At 36.4% G+C, this 25,000-nt stretch overlaps 1 long non-coding RNA gene across 1 annotated transcript; it reads left to right on the top strand.

Annotated features, from left to right (window-relative positions):
- Positions 1-2,690: 2,690 nt before the first annotated feature.
- LOC125752565 (uncharacterized) lies at positions 2,691-18,780 on the top strand. Its single transcript, XR_007402418.1, has 3 exons — positions 2,691-2,780; positions 4,535-4,681; positions 18,661-18,780. It is a non-coding gene; the product is annotated as an uncharacterized LOC125752565 (long non-coding RNA).
- Positions 18,781-25,000: the final 6,220 nt, after the last annotated feature.

A 25,000-nucleotide genomic window follows, 5' to 3' on the forward strand; every position in this document is an offset into this window, starting at 1 on the left:
ATGTATCTATACATATATCTTTATATATGAAACAAAAATAAGGCAGAAAATATTGATGTATTGATCATGTCAATAAACATAAGTAAGTTTAAATCACTCACAGAAATAAAAAAAAAATTCAGAATGGTTCAACAAACCATAGTTGAACACTATGATACATTGTAGGTATCTGAGAAAAATTTAAGACAAAACTTATTGAGAAACATAAAATGAAATGTTATTGAGCTAATGGCTACAATTCATTCAATAACAGTACCAACTTTCATAAATCAGAAATTACGTTAATAGAGAAAACTTTTACATCTAAGTCAAATCACGTGGACAAGACATTGCTAAAATCATAAAAAAGTACCATATATTCAATAAAGCAGATACAACATATTCAATAAGGTAGATCTTAGATAAGAGGTATATATCAAAATCAATCCTAATAATGGAGGAGAGAGTTTCATCAACTGGATGGAATATTTATGAAATCGACTATATCAAAATACAGAAAAATAACTCAATAAATTCCACAAACTAGAAACAACATAAATAATTTAGACCATAATGAAAGAAAACTGAAAATTAATAACAAAATAAAAAAAAACAAAGATATTTATATATAGAATTTTTTAAAAAGTCTAATCCATCTGGGGTACCTGGGTGGCTCAGTCTGTTAGGCTTCTGACTCTTGATCTCAGTTCAGGTCTTGATCTCAGGGTAATGAGGTCAAACCATATGTAGGGCTCTGTGCTGGGTATATAGCCTACATAGTGAAAAAAACAAAGAAACAAACAAACAAAAAAAACAAAAACAAAAACCCACAACATAATAGTTATCTAAAGGGAAGTGAAAAATAAAATTATAAAATATATTTATAATTGTAGTGTAAAAACATAACTTATATGAATCTGTGGAATACAGAAAAAGTTACTGGAGGAAAACTTACAGAATTAATTAATTATTTATATAGCAATATAAACAACATCTGAATTTCCACCTTAGGATCTTAAAAAAGAAAAACATACACACAAACAAAATTAAGTAGAAAGATATTACTGAAGATTAAAAACAATAGTGATGAATTAAACAATGAAAACGGAATATAAATAAAAATAAATAATAAAACTAAGTACTAGTTCTTTGGAAAAAACTCAACCAAATAGGCAAAGCATTGTGTAACTTACAAACAAAAGAGAGAAAGCACAAATACACAAAATCTAAGATGATAAGGAGGAAATAGTCAAATAGAAATTTAAAATAGAAATGATAAGAAATCATTTTGCATTACTTTATGCAAATAAATTTTAAAAATTTGAATAGGGTTCTGTGAACTATAGGTTATGAGCCAAATCTAGCCAGCTGTCTGTTTTTATAAGTAAAGTTTTATTGAAACACATCCATTCTTTTATATATTGTATATGGTTGCTTTTGCTAAAATGTCACAGTAGAGAATTGTGACAGAGACCTTATGGTCTACAAAACCAAAATATGTACTATTAAACCCTTTACGGAAAAAAATTTGGTGACCCCAAAATAGAGATTGGTAATTTTCTTTTGGAAAAAAGTAGACTTAGAAATGGGCTTCATTTGAAACAGAGTATCACTGATTATTGTAGAATAAATACAATAGGTGGTTAAAATTTACTCCAAGGGAAGTGTTATCCATTCTCCCAACTGTGAGACACCAGGAAGCCACGGGTTATCAACAAGGAGGATCCGCAACAAGTATGCAGGCCATGAAGACTTTGTTTCTACATTATTGAGACTTCCCTTCTCCACTGAGAGACAACTGGGCAGCACCATTAGGTGAATCCCACCACAACAAGCAGACTGGCATGTGAAGCTTCTTTAACTCTGTAGGCTGGAGACTCTTCCTTTACCTAGTGGCACCAGGGAGCCCAGAATTCGAAGCTTTTTCTGCCTCCACAAGCAGCAGTATCAAAGATTAGTGGCAACCTCACAGCACCAAGTAAACTAAGAAGATCAATATAGTATTTCACAGACTCTGAAAATTAAATTGTCATTGGAACCAGTCTATGAAAGTCACCTAAGGACTGTGACTACCTCTTAAAATAAAACAATTAAATGGAACCCAGAGACTCCTAACATAATCTCATGTCCAGCATACAATTAAAAATCACATATCAGATCAAGAACCAGGAATTCACGATTTGAGGGAGAAATGATAACCAACTAATGCCAACATAGAGATGAATCAAATTTTCAAATTATCATAAGGATTTTAAAGTAGGCATAATAAATATGCCTCAACAAGCAATCACACATTTTCTTGAAACAAATGAAAAAATAAAAACCAGAATATCTCAGCAAAGAAATAGAAATTATAAAAAGAACAAAAACAACAACAAAAAAAGGATAGAACTGAAAGATACAAGAGAAAAGTACATTTGAATAAATGCAAAGATACACCTTTATCTTAGATTTAAAAATCTCAACAACGTAAAAATGTCAGTTTAATGTTAGTTAATGTATAAATTTAATTACATTCTGAATTTAATATTTAATACACTGATATTCCAGAAATATGAATGTTGACTAGATGCTTGGTTTTCCTGTGAAAGAATCACTACTTTTTTAAGTATGACCATTATTTGGGGAGTATAATTATATAAATGAGGTCTTATATTTTGGAACCAAATAGTGAAATATAGAATAGCTAATAGAATGTTTGAGATTTGTTACAAAATAATGGAAAGGTAGTGGGCATTGGATAGGGATGAAACATGGTCAGAGACATTAATTTATTGATAATTGTTGAAGATAAGTGACAGGTATGTTGGGTTTATTATACAATTCCTCTGCTTCTGCGTATGCTTGAGGCTTTTCAAAATAAAAGGTTTTAAATAAATATCTTCAAGTTGTAAGGCTTTGCTTATATTCTGTTTTAGCAGGGGAAAAATAAGAGTGACAAAGAAGAGGCTGGTATTTGAATGAGATGTGGGTAGAAGAATAAGAACAAAAGAGAGGAAGAAAAATTACAGGAGTCTGTAGAGGCACTAGTGGAGACAATTCCAGCCAAAGTATCCATAATCCACAATTTACTAAGGATTTCACTTAAAAAAATGACACACCCAATCTTGCCTTTAAAAGTTTTTTTGAAAGAAAAAAGGGTCAAAGGAGATCATATGAATATCTCCTTCTTTAAGTATAATAAAGATAAAGAGATAAACATTCTAAGTACTGGTTTTCTGTTTTGCTTGGATAATAGTATTGTTTTCTGGTATTTTTTAGTGTAATTCGTTAAATATTCATGGGTTGGAACCTGTTTTCCAAAAACAAGTATATATTTGAATCCAGCCTCCATCATGTAGGACCATGTAGGAGACTTTAGGCAGATCACTTATCCCTTTTATGTCTCAGTTTCTTCATCTGTAAAATGGGGAAATGCTAGTACTTCAGATGGTGGTTAGAATCAGTGATATAATACACTTACTGTGGAAGTAAGGGAATTTGGGACACTATTCAAATGTGTGTGGTCTTTGGTTATGCTCAGTGCATGGAAGGCATGGGCAGTATTTCTTTAACCTAAAACTTGAGACTGAGCGTTTGATGGTATGGTACTGACTATAATTCTCCACTATCCATCTTCATTAGTTTCCAGTGACTGATGTAACAAAATACCACCAAATTGGAGGCTTAAAACAGAAATTTATTCTCTAACAGTTCTGGAGGCCAGAAGTCTGAAACCAAATTGTAGGGCAGGGACATACTCTCTTCAGAGGCTTTAGAGAGAAATCCTCACTTCTAGCATCCGGTGACCCCAGGTGTTCCCTGGTTGTAACTGAGCTGCATCACTCAAGTCTTTGCCTACTACCATCTTCATGTAAGGCTTTTCTCTGTCTCTGTATTCTTTTTTGTCTCTTAAAATACATTCTTACTGGATTTAGGGCCCACCCTGTTCTGATAGAGTCTTATCTCAACTTCTACCTTAAGTATATCTGCAAAGATCTTATTTTTACTTAAGGCCACATCCTGGAGTTCCTGGTAGATAGGAATGTGGGGGACACTATTCAACCCATTATAGTATCTAAAAATATATGATAACTATTTTGCTTTGGCTTTCTTAGCTTGTGGTTGTATCTTTCCAATCCCTGCCTCCATTTTCACGCCTTCACACCTTTTCTTCTTTCTCTTGTCCTCTGTGTGCCTGTCGCCAAACCTTCTATCTCATTCTTCTGAGGATACATGTGATTTTCTTTATGCTCACCAGGATTATTTAGGATAAACTTCTCAAGAATCTTAGTCACATCTTTTGCCATATAAGATAATATTCACAAGTTTAGAGGATTAGGATGTAGACATATTTTGAGGGGCACCATTCTGCTCACTACACCATCTGAAGGAGACACTCCTGTCAGAAGTATCAAATGAGGAGCCTAGGTAAGCATGTGGAGACTCAAATTCGGAAGCAGATGAAAAGGCAACACAATTTTTCAGAGAGCCACCACAACAATACTTGCCACCTCCCACACCAGGCTGTGACAATCCGGATTCAGAAAATGGTGTTTTATGTTTCCATCACTAGGGTCCAGGTCCAATGAGAGAATGCTGCAACAAAGAACTGAATTCTAAGAACATAGCTTCATTACCTTTGTTTGGCTACCTGACTTCAAAGTGCCCAACCTGCTGGACAACATTCCTGACTCATTCTGGATGCTTTGAATGTGATTAGGTGAGTGCCCTTGACATTTTTATTTTGTTTTACTTTTAACTGTAAAAGTAACACATACTTCCTGTTAAAACTTGAAACAGTGGGGACGCTTGGGTGGCTCAGTGGTTGAGTGTCTGCCTTTGGCTCAAGGCATAATCCCAGGACTCTGGGACTGAGTCCCACATCAGGCTTCCTGCATTAAGCCTGCTTCTCCCTCTGCCTATCTCTCTCTCTCTCTCTCTCTCTCTCTCTCTCTCTGTCTCTCATGAATAAATAAATAAAATCTTAAAAAAAAAAACTTGAAACAGTGGACACTATACATAAAAAGTGAAGAGTCTACATCTTTTGTCTTTTAATTATTTTCATAATCCCAACAGCACCACATCTCCAGTGTAGCCATTACTATAAATTCAGAGTGTGTCTTTCCATGCTTTTTTATGTATATGTAAATACATATAACCAATGTAGACTCCCACGATGTATATTATTCTGCAACTTCTTTTCAGCTTTCACTTCTTTAACCTTTATTAATAGGCCTGTTTGATTTTTCAGGAAAAATATATTATCCTGAAAACTAAGTTACTACTTCTAGTATCACCCATCTCTTGTAACAATCCAAGTGAAAAATGATAATGGCTAGAGTTAGCAATAGAGTTCTGAGAATTGACCAAATAATGGAGATCCAGATGCCTACTAAGATCCAAATATCCAATTGACAGTGTTCTTTGAAACACTTTTATAAATTGGGAATTGAGTAAGTGACTCATATGAGCTATCACCTCTATAGGTTTCTGTTTACTGCTTAGGAAGCCAAATACATTTCTTTCACTTTTGCTTTAACAGAAAGTAGTCATCTACTTTATTTCCAATTTGAAACAACCAAGAGCAACTCGAAAGACTTCTCAATCCTATTAAATATTTCTAACTCTTATCACATGCATATTATTTAGTATGGAATTTTCAACAATAGCAATTTTGTGTTGCTTCTTTCTCATGAAAAGACTGTTTCATTATTAGTATCAGCATTGTCTTTACGTATCATTCACGGCAAAGCCTATGCTTTCACTAAGGTCCATGACCACCAGTGGCATTGTGCTGGGAGCTACAAAGAGATGTGAAGTATCCGTCCATTTCTTATAAGCTGAAAATCTGGAGTGGAGAGAGAATATATAATAGTTCAAGTATCACAAATTGGAGAATTCATTCACTCATCAAGGTTTTTTTAATAGTATATGTTCAAAAATTATATATCAGCCAATTCTCTGGGCTCTGAGATAGAGCACTGAACTGAACAGACACAAATTTCTGCCCTCAAGAGAAATATTTTAGAGGGGGAATAAGGCAATTAACTAGAAAAATATAAGGTACATTAGAAGATTAACAGAACTATGAGGGAAAATAAGAGGGTAACAAGTACACAAAATGCTAGGGATTATGTATGTACAATTTTAAATTAGTTGGGCAGGGTGACCTCACTGAAAAGGTGATACTTGAGAGAAGACTTGAAGGAAGTATGGGAACAAGCCATCCAGCATCTACGGTAAGGATATGTTATGCAGAAAAAGCTAGAGCAAAATCTCTGAGTCAGAGTTGTACCTGATGGTTTCAAAGAACAGCCAGGTGGTTAGTATGGTGGAGTAGAGTGAACAGGGAGGCAGTAGCAAGAGAAGAGGTAAGAAGTCACAGGACGCGAGTACCTTGGCTTTTACTCCCTCAGAAATGTGGAGAGATTTCAAGCAGATGAGTAACATGTTGGGTTGAGAATAGACTCAAGTGTGAGCTGTATGAAGTTGAGTGATCAGTAAGGACACTGTTGCGATAATTCAGATGAGGGATGATAGTGGTTGGGACCAGGGTGGTAGTAATAGAGACAGTGAAAGTCATCAGATAATGGATACACTTTCAAAATAGAAATAGCAAGATGTTCTGATGAATTAGGGATAATGTGAGACAAATAGAAGATTACTCTGAATCTTACTAGCCTGAGCAACTGGAATAATAGAGTTGCTTTTAACTGCCAGGCAGCGAAGTTAGGAGTTTAGTTTGACACATGATAAATCTTGAGATGTTTATTAGACATGCAAATAGAGATGTTGCATAGGCAATTGGATATAAGAACTATAGTTCAGATGAAAGAGTTGCCTGGAAATAGGACTCTTGTAGCTTATAGGGTAGCTTACAGATGGTCTTTCTAGCCGTGACATTGAGGAACATCAAGAAGATATAGAACATCAGGGTACAAAAAAGTCTGAGGACTGAGTCAAGGAAAATCCTATAAAGCAACCAGTAATGGTCCATGAGGTAGAGGAAAAACTAACCCGTGAAACTATGAAACAAAATATTTCAAGGAAGAGTGATCAACCTTGTTGTATGTTGTTGATAGACCCAAGAAAGAGAAGAAAAGCAAAATATACATAAGTAAGGAAACTCTTGATAGGAAAGTAAAAGGAACAGAAATATGGAAAGAGCTGAAGGGGAACGTGGGTCAAGGACTCATTTTAGGTGGGAGAGTTAGCAGTACAGATCAAACAGAATGTTTCAGTACAGATGTACAGCAGTACAGATGAAACATTCTGTTTCATTTCAATGTTCTAATGCATTGTGAATTTGAATGTGTAAGAAATAAAAACTTATTTTTCCTATACCTATCTTAGGTCCATTGCATGGGGCCCTGTAAGTTAAACTGACAAAAGACAGATCAACAAAATAAAAAGAAACAAGTTTATTAACATGTATATCACACATATACAGGGCAGTACTCAGTGATGAGTGACTCAAAGGGTGGTTAGAACTTGAGCTTATATGGCATCTTAAGGAAAGAGCAATGCATTTTTAGAGAGGAGACAAGACAAAGGAAAGGGACTGTTTCTAGGGTAGCAAATTGTGGAAAGGTAAATACATTTGACCCTTGAACAAGAGGTTTGAACTGCATGGGTCCATTTATAGACAAATGTTTAAAAATAAATCCAGTACAGTACTGTAAATGTATTTTCTTCTTTATGATTTTTTAATAACATTTTCTTTTCTCTAGCTTAGTGTCTTAAAGAATATGGTATATAATACATATGCCATATGACATACATGTTAATCCATTGTTCATGTTATCCGTAAGGCAGCAGTAGGCTATTAGCAGTTCAGCTTGGGGCAAACCAAACATGCAGATTTTCAACTGCACAGAGGACAGGTCCCTAACACCCATGTCATTCAAGAGTCAACTGTGTATATTACGGAACTAATGGAAGGTAAAAGCCAGATGGTAAAGTTTCTTATATAGATTCCTCTGGTGCTGTCTCTGAGCTGATAAGGGCCTAGAGTTGTCCCTGGTGATTAATTTGTATCTGTCTTGGTAGAGAGGAGAGGTGGGATACCTTTACTAGTATATGTCCTGCTTTCAGGCAAATAAGGAAGCAGTAACAGCTTTTCTTCTATCTGCTTCTCTTCAATTGCATTTAGCTCAAATTAATTCTTATAAAGTGGCATATTTTAGGGCAGTGTATTCTACTACCCTTCAAATGCCTCTTAAAAGGTCATGTTTTGTTCCATTCTCCACACTCATCACTTACTGTCTTTGTTTAGCCCTATAGGTATTCGACTTTGCAACTCCAGCAGGAAACTGTATGCCATTGTGGATTTAATATTTGCAGTTGTGGTATTCGTAAATAATCCCGAAAGACATGTAGTCATTTGTAACTATACTGAGGCACTTTTTATTGGCTTTTTAAGATAATGTTTTGGGACAGCCCAGGTGGCTCAGCAATTTAGTGCCTACCTTTGGCCCAGGGCATGATCCTGGAGACCTGGGATCGAGTCCCACTTCGGGCTCCCTGCATGGAGCCTGCTTCTCCTTCTGCCTGTGTCTCTGCCTCTCTCTCTCTCTGTCTCTCAAGAATAAATAAATGAAATCCTTTTTAAAAAAATAATTTTTGGTGCTTTGGAAAATTTTAAAATGAAAATTTGTTTATGGTATACAATTTGGAAAATACATAAAAGCAGAGAAAGGAAAAGTAAATAAATATTAACCACAATCTAGCATGGGAAGTCATCCCTTATTTACACTTGGCATATATATATTCATAGACTTCTGTGGATTTTTTTCAATGAAACTGTATTTAAGAAAAGTGAGGTCATACTACAAATAATGTTGCATAGTTTATTTTTTTACATTCAACATGGTATAATGTCTTTTGAAATATATATTATTACTATATTTTATGTAGTGATCTACAGTATCAGTTTTATAAATACATGGAAATTCCATTATATGGAATGCTCAAAATTTGTTTATTTAATCACCTGTTTAATTATCTATTTATTTACTTTTTGTGAATAAAATACTATGACAATGAACATCTTTGTAACAAATCTTTGCACACATTTATTCCTAAAAGAGGATCAAAAGTGCTGCAAAGCTGTTATGAGAAGTCACTTGACCACAGGTTGAGCTAGCTGACTTCCCATGCAAAACTTCATAAAGTTCTGTTGTCTTATTAAAATAAATTACCTCAGTCAACCTTTACCCAAAGAGGCAAATATAATAAAATATGTCTTTTAATGAAATGAGGAAATTTTGGGAAAGTCACATGTGTACTGAAATAAAACCCCTCAGGTGCAGAAAAACATCTATGATCTCGAGAAAAAGTGTACTTTCCATATAACTTTCCTAACCTTTTTGTAGAGTTTGTAAATAAATAGCACCATGTCTAACTGGCCCCTTTCATACATCAAGTTTTTATGACAATTTATTTCCAGGTTTCCTCTTATTGCTAAGCATTTCAACTCATCCATTCTACTATTTAGGCTATTGGCATCTGTATAGATGAGTGCAAATTTTGGCCCGGCCTTTCCCCACAACTTCTCACACCTGTTAGTTGTATAGTTAGGTAAGTTGGTTACAGTGCCCTTTCCACTTTTCCCTAATATGGCATAAATTTCCTTTCAACCATTCTGGAGTGCTTTAATTAAAGTCTTAGATACTTTCACATGAAACTCCATGAAATTTTTGAACTCTGTAGATTCTTTACAATTTTCATGTCATTGGTGCCCATCTTTTCTATGTAAGTTCCACCTGGGGCATCTTATTCAAAAAGAGCAAAAAAATGTCATTAAAGAGTCTAAAACCTAAAGCTTTTTCCTTTATTCCACAACTTCCCTCTTGTCACAGGGCTTCTGTTTGTTATGTAAAATTTTTCTAGGTAAAGGAAAAAATCAACATTTTAAATTATTAGTATAAATGTTATCATTCATCTTTATGTTGTGCAATGCCTGTTTCAAAGGCAAACATAAGACCTTATGGAATCACTGAAATTAGAAAATTCCTATTTTGTGGCTCATAGGTGCATATGCATTTTACACTTACCAGAACAACAGAAATGCTGCATAAAACTCACTCAACTGATCTGTTTTCTCACTTTGTGATAAAATTACATCCTACCAACTCCCTATACTTTTGGATTACTTATGAATAAGAAAGGACTGAAAAGAGAAGTTTATCTTTCCCTTTCCTGCTATGCTGTCATTTTCAGCCTAAATGGTTGGCTAATACAGGAAAGCAATATGAGTAGGAAAAGATATCATAAGGTTCTTTGGCCACTTATGTGTCCTAGGATGCCACACGCCTGCATTTGAAACAAACTCTGGTTCCAACAGAAATGTGGCCTGTCAGGGCCATCGGCTTACTCGGTTGAGGATGCTACATATTTACTGTGTAGTTACTTTGAGTCTCACTGACCTTCACACCAGAGGTCTGTGCTCATGGGGCATGTACTACATGAGAGCCGCACAGCACGAAATGGCAAACCCACATATTGCACCTGTCTCCTTTGCTCCCACATAAGCTCTATTGCCCTATCAGACTTCACCATCCAAACACAAGTTCAACAGTAAAATAAGTAAGAATTTCAAGATCACTACCACAGAGTATGAAACCAAGTATGGGGCCCTTCTGACTGCAGGGCCCCAAGTAACCAGTCATATCCCAGGTCTTAGTCACTTGAAACCATCCCTGGTGAACTTTTCAAATGTCTTTTTTTTTTTTTTTTTTTTTTCAAATGTCTTCTTGATCTTCATGTTGTAAAAAATTTAGGTCCTCTTCTCATGTTGGATTTTCCTCCCTAGAAACCATCTCTCCTCAAAGGTATAGTTACCAACTCTATGTCAGCAATGTCCACATACTTGAATCTTAACAAATATCTATATCTTCAGCCTACAGTGCGCTTCTTAAATCCAGAACCACATATCAAACTATCCACCTCACATGTTTACTTGGATATCTCAAAAGAACATCAGACTTAAAGTGACTAAACAAAATGTATGAATTCTCTCTTCATTGCTTCCTTTCACCCCATCTCACCTCCCACACTTCTAGATCTCATTCTCTTCCAGTGCCATGGGTTTCAATGAAAGAGATCACCATCCAGTCAATTACCCAAATCAGAATTTGGAGACCATCCTTGACACTTCCTCCTCTCCCTCTGTGCATTTCCACCACAATTTCGAGTCAGCTTTACCTTCTGAATATCTCCCTTATTTTTTTTTTTTCTGCTTCTATTTCTCTCTCTCTCTTGCTACTGCCTCTGTACTACAATGGGCTCCTAGTGCTCTTGCTGAATTCATTCGTGTCACAACAAGTCTGTTTCCCAGGTTGCATCCAGAACGTTTTTTGTTTTTCTGTTGGCTTATTTTTGTTTTTAAGCACAAATCTGATTTTCCCACCTGCTTGAAATTCTTCATTGCTCTTAGTATAAAAAGACAATTCTTTAAAGTGACATGCAAGGCCATTTGTGGACTGACCACTACCATATCTTTATTGTATTCTAAGTCTGTCTTCCTTGCATTCATTATTTCAGAAACATCAATATTTTAAAGATTCTTAAATACTCCCTATTTTCTTTTTTTAATAAATTATTTTTTATTGGTGTTCAATTTGCCAACATATAGAATAACACCCAGTGCTCATCCCATCAAGTGCCCCCCTCAGTGCCCCTCACCCAGTCATTTCACCCCCCGCCCACCTTCCCTTCTGCCACCCCTTGTTCATTTCCCAGAGTTAGGAGTCTCTCATGTTCTGTCTCCCTTACTCATATTTCCCACTCATTTTTTCTCCTTTCCCCTTTATTCCCTTTCACTATTTTTTATATTCCCCAAATGAATGAGACCATATAATGTTTGTCCTTCTCCGATTGACTTATTTCACTCAGCATAATACCCTTCAGTTCCATTCCACGTCGAAGCAAATGGTGGGTATTTGTTTGTCATTTCTAATGGCTGAGTAATATTCCACTGTATACATAGACCACATCTTCTTTATCCATTCATCTTTCGATGGACACCGAGGCTCCTTCCACAGTGTGGCTATTGTGGACATGGCTGCTATAAACATCGGGGTGCAGGTGTCCCGGCGTTTCATTGCATCTGTATCTTGAATACTCCCTATTTTCAAGCCCACCTTCAGAGGTTTTGAAACATGTCTTCCTGTTGTCTTGGAATGCTCTTCCCTCCAGCTTACATATCTAAATCCACTCTTCCTTTAGTTTGCAGTTCAACTGCTAAATTCCCTAGTAAAGAATCCCCTGACCCTGAGTTAATTCTCTATCTCGTATAATACCATATATGTCATGTAGATAGTCCTTTTATAAGTGTATATTTACAATAATTTATAATACATCCTTTGTACAGTGTTTTTAATCAAAATATATCTCCTCTTCTAATGAGGATGCTCTCTCAGGTCAGACAATATGTCTGGCTCACCACTGCCAACCCAGTTCCTAGCCTAATACCTGGCATGTAGAAGAGACTAAATAACTATGTCACATCAATGAATGACCACTTACTTTATTCCAGGTACTATGCTGGTACTTTATGTTATTTATCTCATTTAATCCTCAGACAACCATATAAGACAGAGTCTATTATTGTCTCAATTTTATAGAATCAGAGGCTTGAAAAGCTTAAGTTATTTGTATAAGGTCATACAGAATATAAGTAGCAGAACTAGAATTTGAACCCGGGGAGTTTGTTCTTGTTTTCTGTTTCCCTTTAAACATAGTAAAAGTAACAACTTAACTATACTTGAGAGGGGTGATGAAAACAAGAAGTTGAAACCTCAACCAGCACTATGGAAAGAATCCTCTATGGTTTATTAAAAAAATCATTGAAGTTTCAAAGAATAGAGATAAATATATGATTCTAGTGTTAAAGGCCAACCCTCTTTACTGAGATATTGTGAATCACTTAGGCAGGACTGGCAAAGGAAGGTCTACCTGCTAGACTTTCAAACAGACTTTTTCTTTCCCTGTCCTGCCATTCAGTCATCCTTTTCTGAGTCTTTCATAAAATGTGTCCCAGCCAGATCTACCTTCAACCCTTCCCTCCTGATAGATACACTGCTGAGAAGCCAAAGTATCCATCAGCAATTGCTCCAGAGTTAGGCTTTAAAGTACAAAGTTTTCATCAGCTAAAGTCCTCCAGCTGTAGCTGTTTCTACCACTGAACAAATGCTGAAACACAGCTTGCCATAGGAGCCGGTGCTGCCAAGTCTGACTGGCAAAGCTGCCTGGGAATATCTTCTTGGTCCACACACAGAAGTGATAGGAATGATTTCAAATATCTTCTTAACTTTCTGAGAGAAGAAAACTTCTTTGTCGAGTGCCACCTCAACAGGGCTTCCTGTACCACGTAAAATATGTAAAAAACTATTATTCTCCAGGCACCTCCTAGGCTCTACTATTCAACAGCTTCTTTGTCAGCAGCAGGGTGGTTAAAGCTGTCACTAGCAGCCTCACTTGGGCTTAAGCTTTAACTATTTAATGACTTTTTGGGTGTGTAGGGGGGTAAAATTAGTGATGATCTAAAAAATAATTTCCTTTGGCTCTTTAAAGTATTGATCATTAACACTTCCTCTTCATTTCCCAAATAATTTCAATAGTCCATATTTCCTGGTTTGCCCAGTGATTGTAAAGATTTTACAGTCTGAAAAGTTACTACCAAAATCCATAATAATATATAGAAGCTTTCTTTTGAGACTGGATGTAGACACAAAAAAAACCACATGGGAAAAAAGATATTTAGAAATAAATTAGGGAAGAAGGGTAACCACAATCTCTATACACTCACAGAGTTACTGACCTAATACAATTGTAATCTGAAAGGCAGTAGAATCCTCATGAATGGACAGGGGAGAAGATGGTGATGCGGCAGTTAAATATTTTGTTAGCAGATTGAATTGGCTGAAGGACAGAGAGGTTAGAGGGACAGAAAAAAGAAAAACAGGTGGCAGGAGCTATTGTGAGGCAGAGATGAGTACTATATTCTTTTAAATGGAGCCCAATAAATATTTTTGTTGAAATTTGAGATGTGGCGAGGCATATATTGCTTTGACACTTATGTTTTCCAGCATTGGCGATGCCATTTGTAGTCTATGAAACTAAAAAATGGTTTCTAATCCGCCCTTTTGGTGCTGGCATTAACATATAGGGAAGTAGTCAAGGCAAAACAAAAACACAAAGGAACTACTGTAAAAATATTGTATTATTTGGATTCAGTCACCACCAATCTTGCCAATCCCTGTGGATTTCCATTGTCCTGCATAGCAAGAATAAAGGAAAATATAGGGGTTGATGCCAAATTGTTTTAGGTTGAATGTTTCTCAATTTTTTTTCATGAAATGTCAGTAGTTCTTCAAAACTCAGTTGAGGGTTTTATAATATTTTTCATTTTTCTCATATGTATTTAAGAAATACATGAATTTCAGACTCTGCATTAGTTTTTTTTAGTTGCCATTTTCAAGTAAGTGATTTCATTTGTGAATATGCTGAAACCCAGAAGAATGGAAAAGAATAAATATTGGTGTGAAAATGATGCTTTAAATGCATGGGTGCCAGACAGGAAAAGCTCTTGGTCTTTTCCTATATTTGATCAATTGGCTTGTCTAATCCATTTGACTGTGGAAGGTTGGCCTGACATGACTTCAGATTAGTTTAATAGGGATTAAGATGGCATGAAGTGTATAACATCATGCATTTGCAAGTACAAACATGCTTGGAAATTCATTTGTCTTTGGGGGGAGGCTAGTTCAAACTCCAGCTATATTTACAAACAGATTCTAGCCACAGCCGAGCAATTTGGAGCTGGGGAAAGTAACTGTGCCTGCCTTTCCTTCAATCCGCAGGGCCTTTGATTTCTGCCCAAATAAAGCAGGCCTTTGGCATTCAGCTCTCTTAGCTGGCAAGATATCTGCATAATGTCTGCAGAATTTAGAATGGCCAGGAGGGGCAGGTCAAAGACAGCCAAATTATGATATCACACCCATAAAACCTCATCAGTAGTGACATACAGAAAACACTCAGTGAATTGCTTTCATTAATTTATCCTTATTAAGAAATTCTAAGCAGTGTCTTTACTTCTTGGCAGGCTTTCGAGTCAGCCCTTTCCCCTCCTTCATTCACTGCTTTTCCTTAAAACGAACAGGCACCATGGGCACTGATTGACAGTTGTTGAAGAAATGTGGCTTGGGGGAATCTAAGATGCTTAAACTACCCAGGAGGAATGTGTTATTTGCCTTTGGAGAGCCAAAAACTTTCCAGAACCTTCGGTATGGGTTAGGATGAGAGCTGTTTCTACAAAGAAGTAAAAGAAAATCTGACTATAGAGAATTCTGTGTTTCTCTCTTCTCTAGAAAATGAGGACAGGAGCATACCCTGGGAACTGCCCCTACCCTGGCCCTGTGTTGCAGCGATCTGACTCTGGAAAGAGGAAACAGGGGTGGCTGTCAAGTTGTCAAGATAGATGCAGAATCAGGGAAAGGGTTAGATATTCAATTGAACACAGGCCCAGCTTTTCTTCAGGTCATACATATATCTAAAGCTGAAAATCTGGCTGGTCCACAAAATTGACATCGAGAGGAACCAAGGGAAGTGAGAAGAACGGTTGGGAAACATTTCCTGGTAACTGGCTGACCCTGCCAGGAGTTTAGTATGTCATCTGTGCAAAGCCAGATATTCAGAAGACTCAGCTGCTTTATCTGCTTGTCTGACATGGGGCCTGGGAACTGTGACCTGAAAGCCTTACTCAGGAAGCAGAATTTATAAGCCATTACAGTACTATGTTGGACTTTCATGTATAGGTAGGTAGTGAGCAAAGAGTACAACAAAACTGAGATCAAGAAAGACAGAAATGAGGAAAGAAGATTTATCAGAGCATCTTTAAGATTGGAACCAATAGAGATGTGTTGTGAATATGAAAGATACTGCATTGTTTCACAGGCAAATTTTAAGGAAGCAGAAATATACATTATATAGTACAAATTATTCCGTGCTCTTTTGTGCTTTTTATTTGTTGCATTAAATTTGGGTTTTTGTTTGTTTGTTTTAAAGATTTTATTTGTTTATTCATGATAGACACAGAGCATGAGAGAGAGAGAGAGAGTCAGAGGCACAGGCAGAGGGAGAAGCAGGCTCCCTGCAGGAAGCCCAATGCAGGACTTGATCCCACCCTGAGCCAAAGGCAAACACTCAACCACTGAGCCACCCAGGTATCCCTACTGTGTTAAATTTGATTTCAAGTTTCAAAATTCAAGTTCTTAGATATTTAAAAAAATTCGTTAGTTATCAGAACTGACTGTACTAGTGTCTGGGCTAGTTGAAAAGTATTCTTTTAACATAGCCTTGCTAGTCACTGGCATACTTAAGCACTTCCACGTTAAATAGGCACGTCAGATGGACCCTTGGCAATGACAGGCATTGATGGGTGATGTGAAACTCCATCCCCTAATAAGCATGTGGACAAGGAACCTTGATGAGGGAGATACCCAAGTGCATATGTTATCCACACCGAGGAGAGCTGAAAACTCCAAAAACTCCAAAGCATGACTTAAAGAAGGAAATCACCTGTGAAGACAGTAGCTCTTTCTTTCTGCTATCTTACTGTTTTGACCAAAATGTTGCCTGGAGAAAGCAGGTCCTACACCAAGGTAAGAAGAGACAATCATGACTCTCATCCAGATCCAATGTGAATGAATCAAAGTAGAACTATGGTCTGATTTTCTAAGGATATCAGAATCTTAACTGTTTTTACACTACCTTATGAAGCCTTAAACACATTCATGCTAATTCCTTCTAGGTGAAGAGTCATAATATTCAATAACAAGGGATAAGGCCAAGAGTTAAAGCAACACAACTATTTAAAACAAAACAATGCAAAAGAAGAAATATTATATAAATAATCAAGAGAAAGGCACCCTCGTGAAAGGCCTTGACTAATCTGGGGGCTTGAAGTCTAGTGTAGGCTTCACTCCTGACCAGCTATAGAGTAAGGAACTAGTTGAGGCTAAGTTCCCTTTTAGCTCTGCATTTTTCCCCCAACTGATTCATCTTCCTAATATAACCATAAAAAAGAATGAGATCTTGCTGTTTGCAATAGCATGGATTGGCCTACAGGGTATAAGGCTCTTACTTCTCTGAAGTAAGTCAGAGAAAGACAAATACCATATCATTTCACTCATATGTGTGGAATTTAAGAAACAAAGCAAATGAACAAAAAAGAGACAAATGACAAAAAAAGACTTAAATATAGAGAACAAACTGGGGCTTGCCAGAGGGAAGGTGGGTAAGGGAATGGGAAAGTAGATAAAGAGAGTTAAGGGTATACCTTTTCAGGATGAGCACTAGGAAATAATAGAATTGTTGGATCACTATATTGTATTAATTAGACTTCGATAAAAGAATTTTTAAAAAAGAAAGAAATACCATTTGAGTCTCAAGAGCACTGAATAGCAGTGAAGAGTGAGTCTGATTTCTTTTAGTTTTGGAAAAGTGTTGCAATTCTATATAAATAATTATTTGGGTTTTCCTTTGTGCATGCCCCCTTTATGTTATTTGAAACTAAACTTGTTGGTTTATGATTTTTGGAAAGATCAGAGGTAAAATTATTTACTGCTTAGTTGTTTTTATTTATGATGATGGATTCATCATTCATGCTAGCCCATATTATATCTTCACTGTGGCCAGCGAGATGTGCTGCTGGGGTCAGTTATAGAGACTTGATCTAACTTGGGTACCATGTTAAGATTTTCTGCTCCCAGTCTCTTTTTTAAACAAAAGATGAAAAACCACACAAGCTTATGTGAACCAATATTTTTGGTTTCACTATTTCTATTTTTCTTTCTGGTGGTAGGGAAAAATAAATTAGAGAGCTCTGGGTCAAAGGTCCTCAGATTTTTACAACTACTCATTTGCTCTATTTAGCAGTTTATGCACACTTAAGTAAAATGAAAGAAAATGAAAATGAATTACAGGCTAAAAGCAAGCTCTCTCCTTCAAGAGTATCTTGGCTGATGATTCCAGGCAGTACTGAAATAGAAGCCCTGGAAGAGATACTAAATATGCACCAGTGCACTCTGCAATTCTCACTTCTCAAGAGGAACACAAAATGGTCTTGCTCTTGTTGATGTACATATGCATAAGACATCAACCAGAAAACACCTCAACTTTCAAAACCTTTGAACAATTCTTTGTGTTGATTGAACAGGGAATTTGATAAAAATGACAATTTTCTTACCATGGTCAATAGAGAAGTGTAAAAATAAAAGCAATGTGTTTATGTGTGTGTGTGTGTGTGTGTGTGTGTGTGTGAGTGTGTACTCATGTCTATTCACACATATCTGAGGAAGAGATGAGGAGATATTCTGAATCAGTAGATTAACTTTTGACTACTCTAAATTTTATAAAGACTTCCATCTCCACAAGACACAGAGGTAGTAGCAACCATTTGGCCTGTTTGATTTTGCAGGTTCTCCTGTCAGCGTAGTCTGTGTGTAATAAGGCCTCTCTCATCTCCAGATTGTTCTGGGAGGTCTTTTGCTATATACTGCCCCCAAAGTCCCCTATTTATTTAGGGAACTCCTCTGGGATACTGAATGAAGATGGCACAAACTGTCACTTTGTCCTTTTATGAGTTTGGCTTTCAAATGTATAACTTATCCCTTTTTTTTTTTTTTTTTTTTTCAGTTTGGATGTAGAAGATGAGAGAGGGAGCTGGTTGTGCTTCTCACCACTGTGTCAAGCCCCAGACGCCCAGATGGATATTCTGCTGCCTGTAGGAGTACTCATTAAAGACCTAGTCAACAAGCTTCTTGACTCACAGGCTGCTATGTTGTCGCTGGGGTTTGATTTTTTCCCCCTCTCGTTCTTTTATTATTTCCTTGGCACCTCTAATATTGTGTTTAAGATCATCTAAGACTGAGACAGAATGATGCGTGATGTGAGGAAATTGGAACCGAATGTCTTTACTGTACCGGCACATGTGCCACACATTTCTAAAGCTGACAGGCTTATCTAAAGAGCCTATTTTTCCAGGTCATAGCATATTCCTTTAACCCTTGAGGTCTCTCCTTGTCTCTTCCCAATACAAAAATGTCAGAAGAGGGATCCCTGGGTGGCACAGCGGTTTGGCGCCTGCCTTTGGCCCAGGGCACGATCCTGGAGACCCAGGATCGAATCCCATATCAGGCTCCCAGTGCATGGAGCCTGCTTCTCCCTCTGCCTGTGTCTCTGCCTCTCTCTCTCTCCGTGACTATCATAAGTAAATAAATAAAAATTAAAAAAAAAAAAAAAACAAAAATGTCAGAAGAACACTAAAAAATGGCCTTAATAGTTGCATTCATATCAGCTTGAATATCTCAATGAAGGCTTTCGACAAGAGCAGGTGCACCAAACAAAACATGTACCTAAAGGTTCTAATTCTACTATTTCTTGCTCTCCTATGCACAACTTTCCTGGCCTTGGAAACATGGATATCATCCTCATCTTTATCAGAAATATATCATAAAGCTGAGTTTAGATAAGGATGGGTGAGGATAGATGTGGTGTCATAAGAAATTCTGAACAGTCCACTCCGGTGGGATGGGGAGTGAATTTATCAGAGTGTCAACCACACTTGTTAAGCTTTGTACAAAATGAGTAACAAAATTCTAGAAGCAGAAAACAGTTTCTGTGCAGACAAACTTTAGGTTCTTTTTCCCTAATTCATACTTCAAATGGTAGTTTATATCATTGCGTAGTCTGGAGATCCTTCCCTTCTCTAACTTCAAACAGACTAAGAAGCGCATTTTAAAATTTTCTCTTAAATTTTTATTTTTTAAAGAACACTTGTTTTCAAATGAGGAAGGAAGTTATCACTTGTGTAAATGACCTTTGAGGGTTCTCAATACCAGAGAAACTAAGAGGTTGAAGGACGGTTGGAAGCAATGAATGGAAGGAGGAGGTACATTAAGAAATAAAAATCCATATATATGTATATGTATATATATGTACATACATATATAAAATTATTTGGATCATTTCCTTTGTTGCCAAATCACACATTAAAAAAGACTCAGAGAATAATCGAGATTTCCCCCCTCTTCCATGGGGTAACCTCAATTTCTGTGCATGCAGCAGTGGGTCAGAGGCGGCTGTGAGCCAGCCTCCTGGGAACTTCATTATTGGATTAGCATCATGGGAATTCGCCCATTCTATGCAAGACAATTTGTTAAATCTCATTCATGTGTCCAAATGCATGATTAGGGACTTATAGTAACCACCCATGTTCACACATCTATCATTCAGACACAAAACAAAATACGAAACACCAAATGTCTCTAGAGTTGAGCCAGATCCTTCTTATCTTTGAACAATCAAAACTTATAAAAGCCTCAGGGAATTGAAATGATTTATGAATGTTCAAAGTTGCTAAACTTTTGACAATTGTTCTTGCTAAAACAAAACTGTCTACATTATCTTGTATTACCATAAAGATGTTGACAAAAAATTTTGTTTCCAAAAAAAGAATATTGTTTTCTTGTTATTTCTTTCCCTTCTATTTAGACATCACAATTTTGAAAAAATTTTTTTTTTCTTCTTCTTCTGAAAGCTGTTCTAAGTAGGAGCATCTGGGAGAAACAGAACCTTCCCAATGCAATGTAAATAAAATCTCTGTCCTGGTCTGGTTTGCAACCTACGTCCTGTCACCAGGCTGACCAATTAGACATTCATAACCTCTAAAACCACCAGGGAAAATTGTAGGTTTTAGAATATGTAGATTCAGGTCTGGTGAAAAGAATAGTGTTGGTTAAAAAGCCTAGATAACTCTTACTTTATTGTGAAAGCTCCAGGGTCCTGCTACTCTTTCTTTTTCTGCCATGCATATTTTCACATAGCAATTAGCAGAGTATTGTTAATGTTTATGCTCATGGAAAATTAGCAAACAAATGTATTATTTTCTAAAGCATTCATTTATGGGTAAGTATGTGGCTCATAATCAAAGTGTTTTATTTGCTTCTTTTAATCATGTGGTTTCTTAAGAACAGTCAGCTGTCAGATTTTTTTCCCCTGGATACAGAGACCGGGAGAGGAGAAGGCACACAGCAGTGAATTCCAAAGAGAAAGAATTATGACTTGTATTCTCTTTACTCACTTCCAAGGTAAAACCAGAAGATGTGAAATGTGGTAAATGAGAAACATAATGGATCCATTGTGGTTAAAGACAGACTTCTTGCATTAATTTTAGGTTATGAATGTTTCACTCTTTTATGAGATCTTAAGGCCCTCCATTAAGAAACAATTATGTTTCATTAACGTCTGATTGAGCATCTTGTCAGCCTAGATGACAGAATGTAAACACCTAGAAAATCTCTAGACCAGTGTTGATATCATTGTTGACAGCACCATTCTTTCAGATTTCAGTTACAATAATCAGTGTCTTTAGGCATTCTTGTCCAGTGATGGTGGGATTATAAATTGGTGCAAGCATCTTGAAAGCAGCTTGCCAGTATGCTAAAAGAACCTTAAAACCAAATCCCTTGAGCTGGTCATTTCTCTTCTTGGAGTACAACATAAGGAAAAAGTACCAAATATAGCATAAATAGATCAGTTTGTTGATTTATATGTAAACTGCGGATCCCCAGATCCTCCAAGTATCTGGGAATAACATTTGCTTTTAATATACAGGTTAAATAAGTCAAGCTCTCACCCACATTGGTTACAGAAAAGCCATTGACTTTCTAAACTATCAATGACTATGGGATTGGGGTGGGACAAAAGTTACTTATATTATGTTGGTTGTCTGTTATAACTTCTTCAAAATCCTGCACCAGGCCTTTACTGAATCCTTGTGACATCCTGTGTCTGTTTTTCCATGTCACACAGATCTTGCTGGTCCATTTCATGCCATTTCCATCACTATCCCCAGCACCCCTGAGTTAATTGAATTTTTAGAAATGGTGGAAAGAATTTGCAGAACGGGATAGGAAATAACTTAAAAAAAGGATATGGGTCACATGACATTATTAAAGCTAGTTTGCCATCCCAGAAAATCCCTTCTTGACTGACTCTTTCCTTGGGCTCCAGACTACCATTCTGTTGATGGGCATCGGTCTCTCCTTTCGAAACTTCCTTCCATCTCCTGGTCACCCCAACTTCCTGTTTCCCTCCTCCTCCCCTGGCCTGGTCTCCTTTCTGAGGACAACACAGAGGTATTACAAATCATTTTTTATTTCAAAATAGTTTTTCCTCAGAGGAAATATATTTTTACTTTATTTTGTAGAACAGTTTAGATTCTTTATTTTTAATGTCCCCATTCTAAATTTTGCCTGGGATCTGTATTTTGTTTTTATTTTTAAAGATTTTATTTACCTACACCCAGCATAAGGCTCTTGAATTCACAACCCCAAAATCAAGAGTCTCATGTTCCACTGACTGAACCAGCCAGGCACCTCATGCCTGGGACCTATCTTATCTTTTAAAACAAAGGGTCTATTGAATAGTATTGTCAAATCCAAGAGCAATCTTTTTCTAAAGTTGGATTCTGTTCTCATTGCCCCCTGTAAAATCATGAAACAGAATGTTTTTTCTGATGTCCTGATAAGCTGATAAACCTAAAAGTAGACCGAAAAAAAGTTAATGTTCCCTCAAAAGGAAAATGGTTAAGCAAATTAGAGCATATTCATAGGATAAAATAATATATAATTATAAATGATATTTATGAAGAAGTTTTTGGTTCATACGTCACTATTTTAAAAGACATAACATTGAATAAACTATATGATTTTGACCATGTAAAAAAATACTTGGCAGAATGAAATAAATCTGGTCAGCATGGTCAAATACAGTTAATGATCTGGGATGAATTGTGAGACTAATAATCAAAGAATTTAGGCTAATAATTATGTAACTTAATAGGGAAAAAGATGTACAAGCCACATGTTCTCTAGGAATATCTATTTAAATGTTAGTCAGTTATCAAGAAGATGCCATCTATATATAATTTTCTAAATTGCTAACCTGGCCCCAAGTTTGAAATCAGTTAATCTCATCTCACAGTCTAGACATATTCTATTCATGGCAATACAGGCAAACACTCAACTCTTCCACTGCTTACTCATATGAACTAAGACCTCTAAATTTTATATGATTAAAGCCATCTTTTGAAATTAAAGTCTCCCTTATCTGACATTTTGGGCTGCTGTGCAGCTATACTGTGCATGTTCCACCCGATTTATGAGCTCCGAGGGTGAATCTGTGTCTTGTGTTGCCTGTTGAGTCTTGTGAAATATGCTGGTTCTTAAACTTTTCTCATAGCCCCTATCAGGTGCAGCTGAAACATATTATTCTCCGAGTTCAACATCTTTCTTCATAAGATCAAGAATTGCACATGGACGATATTCTCAACAAGCCAAATAATATCAAAATCAATGATGTAGGCAACCATTTATTGCACAAGGTGTAAGCATGCAGTGGGACATACTGGAGCTCCAGAACTCCTTACAGAATAGATACTCCCCACAGGCAAATATAATCTTAGATGGGTGCTTTATGTTTTATATAATTAAATAATCATTGAATTATAAATCTTTACAACTTTCAAAATTATTTAAATGCCTTTAGCAACAAATGATGTAAAGCATGAGGCCCTTTTTGTTCTCTCTGTTAAGAAAAAAAATTCCTTTTATTAAACTTAGATATCTGATTTGAAATGGTGTTTCTCTTATTCCTGCTCCCTGGATCCAGAGATATGAGGAACAAAGTCAGTAAAGAGTTTTTCTTATAAATACATATTTGATGGCTCACTTCAGCCCACAGTTTGAGATCGCAACCTCCTTGCCTTCTGCACTCTGAGTTATACCTTATGTCTTAGAGTCACAAAGAAAAATAGTCTTTAGCTCTGGGTAGACCATGATAAGGCTAACTCAAAGGGAAATTTATATCATGAAGGTTGCAGGATTGTTTCAAGGAAGAAGTAAAGTTAGAATTGAACACAGAAAAAAAAAGTGTTGCATTACAATATCTATTTTGTAAAAAAAAAAAAAAAAAAGAGGTTTGTTATTTTTGTTTTTTAATAAAGACCGTAACATTCTTGAAGTGTACTTCCATGATTAAACTTAATTTTCATTAAGAAAAAATTCTTTCCACAAGGCCAAATGTATGTACCAAATATCTAAAATCTGATGTGACTAAACTAAAAACATGGAATAATTGCTCAGCAATCTTAATTTTAGTATGTGTCATTGCCAAGTAGCTAGGTGACAATGGTGGGAGGTCCTCTTGGACAATGCTTCAGAGTACACACAGACTCTGGAAGTAGATGGCCTGAGTTTAAACACAAGTTCTACAACCAACTGGCAGTGTGACCTTGGATTTATTATTTTAATCTCTTTAAGCACCAGTTTTCTTGGGAGTAAAATGGGGACATGATACTATTAACTTCCCAAAATTGTTGTGAGAAATGAAGGGGAGATAGTACACATAGAATATTTGGAACAGTTTTTGGACAATTCTAAATGTTCATTGGATGGTGACTATTGACTACCATGATTTCCAAGGGTATGTGTGTGAGCTGGAATCCAAAAGGTCCATAATGCTATAAAAGCTAACTCCTAATTCACATGCCCATATGGCCATTTTATTTTCATTTCTAAATAGTACCTATGAGCATCTTGCTCTAATACTCAGATATTATCTCTGTGGTTGATAAAGTAAATTATTTACTTATTGAAAAATATGAGGAAGACGATTTGAATGGTGAAATCTAGAATGAAATGCAGATTTGTTTTCCCTCAAGAAAATACCAGCTGTTGTCACCCCCAGAATATCAATTGTCGCCAAGCATCCAACAAAAATTGACAAAATATATCTGCCAGGGCCTTGGAGTTACAAAATAAATAATACAAGAGTCCTACTCTCAAGGAGTTTTTCTTCTATAGGGGAAATAGGGCAAATATCAAATAGCCTCACTGTAAGGTAGAAAAGATTGAGTGCCTGAAACATGGGAATAAAGTGCACTGGGAGTTTAAAGGGAGGTATTGTTCGTTTT

The sequence above is a fragment of the Canis lupus genome, chromosome 15 (genome assembly GCF_003254725.2).
Source record: "Canis lupus dingo isolate Sandy chromosome 15, ASM325472v2, whole genome shotgun sequence".
NCBI lineage: Eukaryota > Metazoa > Chordata > Mammalia > Carnivora > Canidae > Canis > Canis lupus.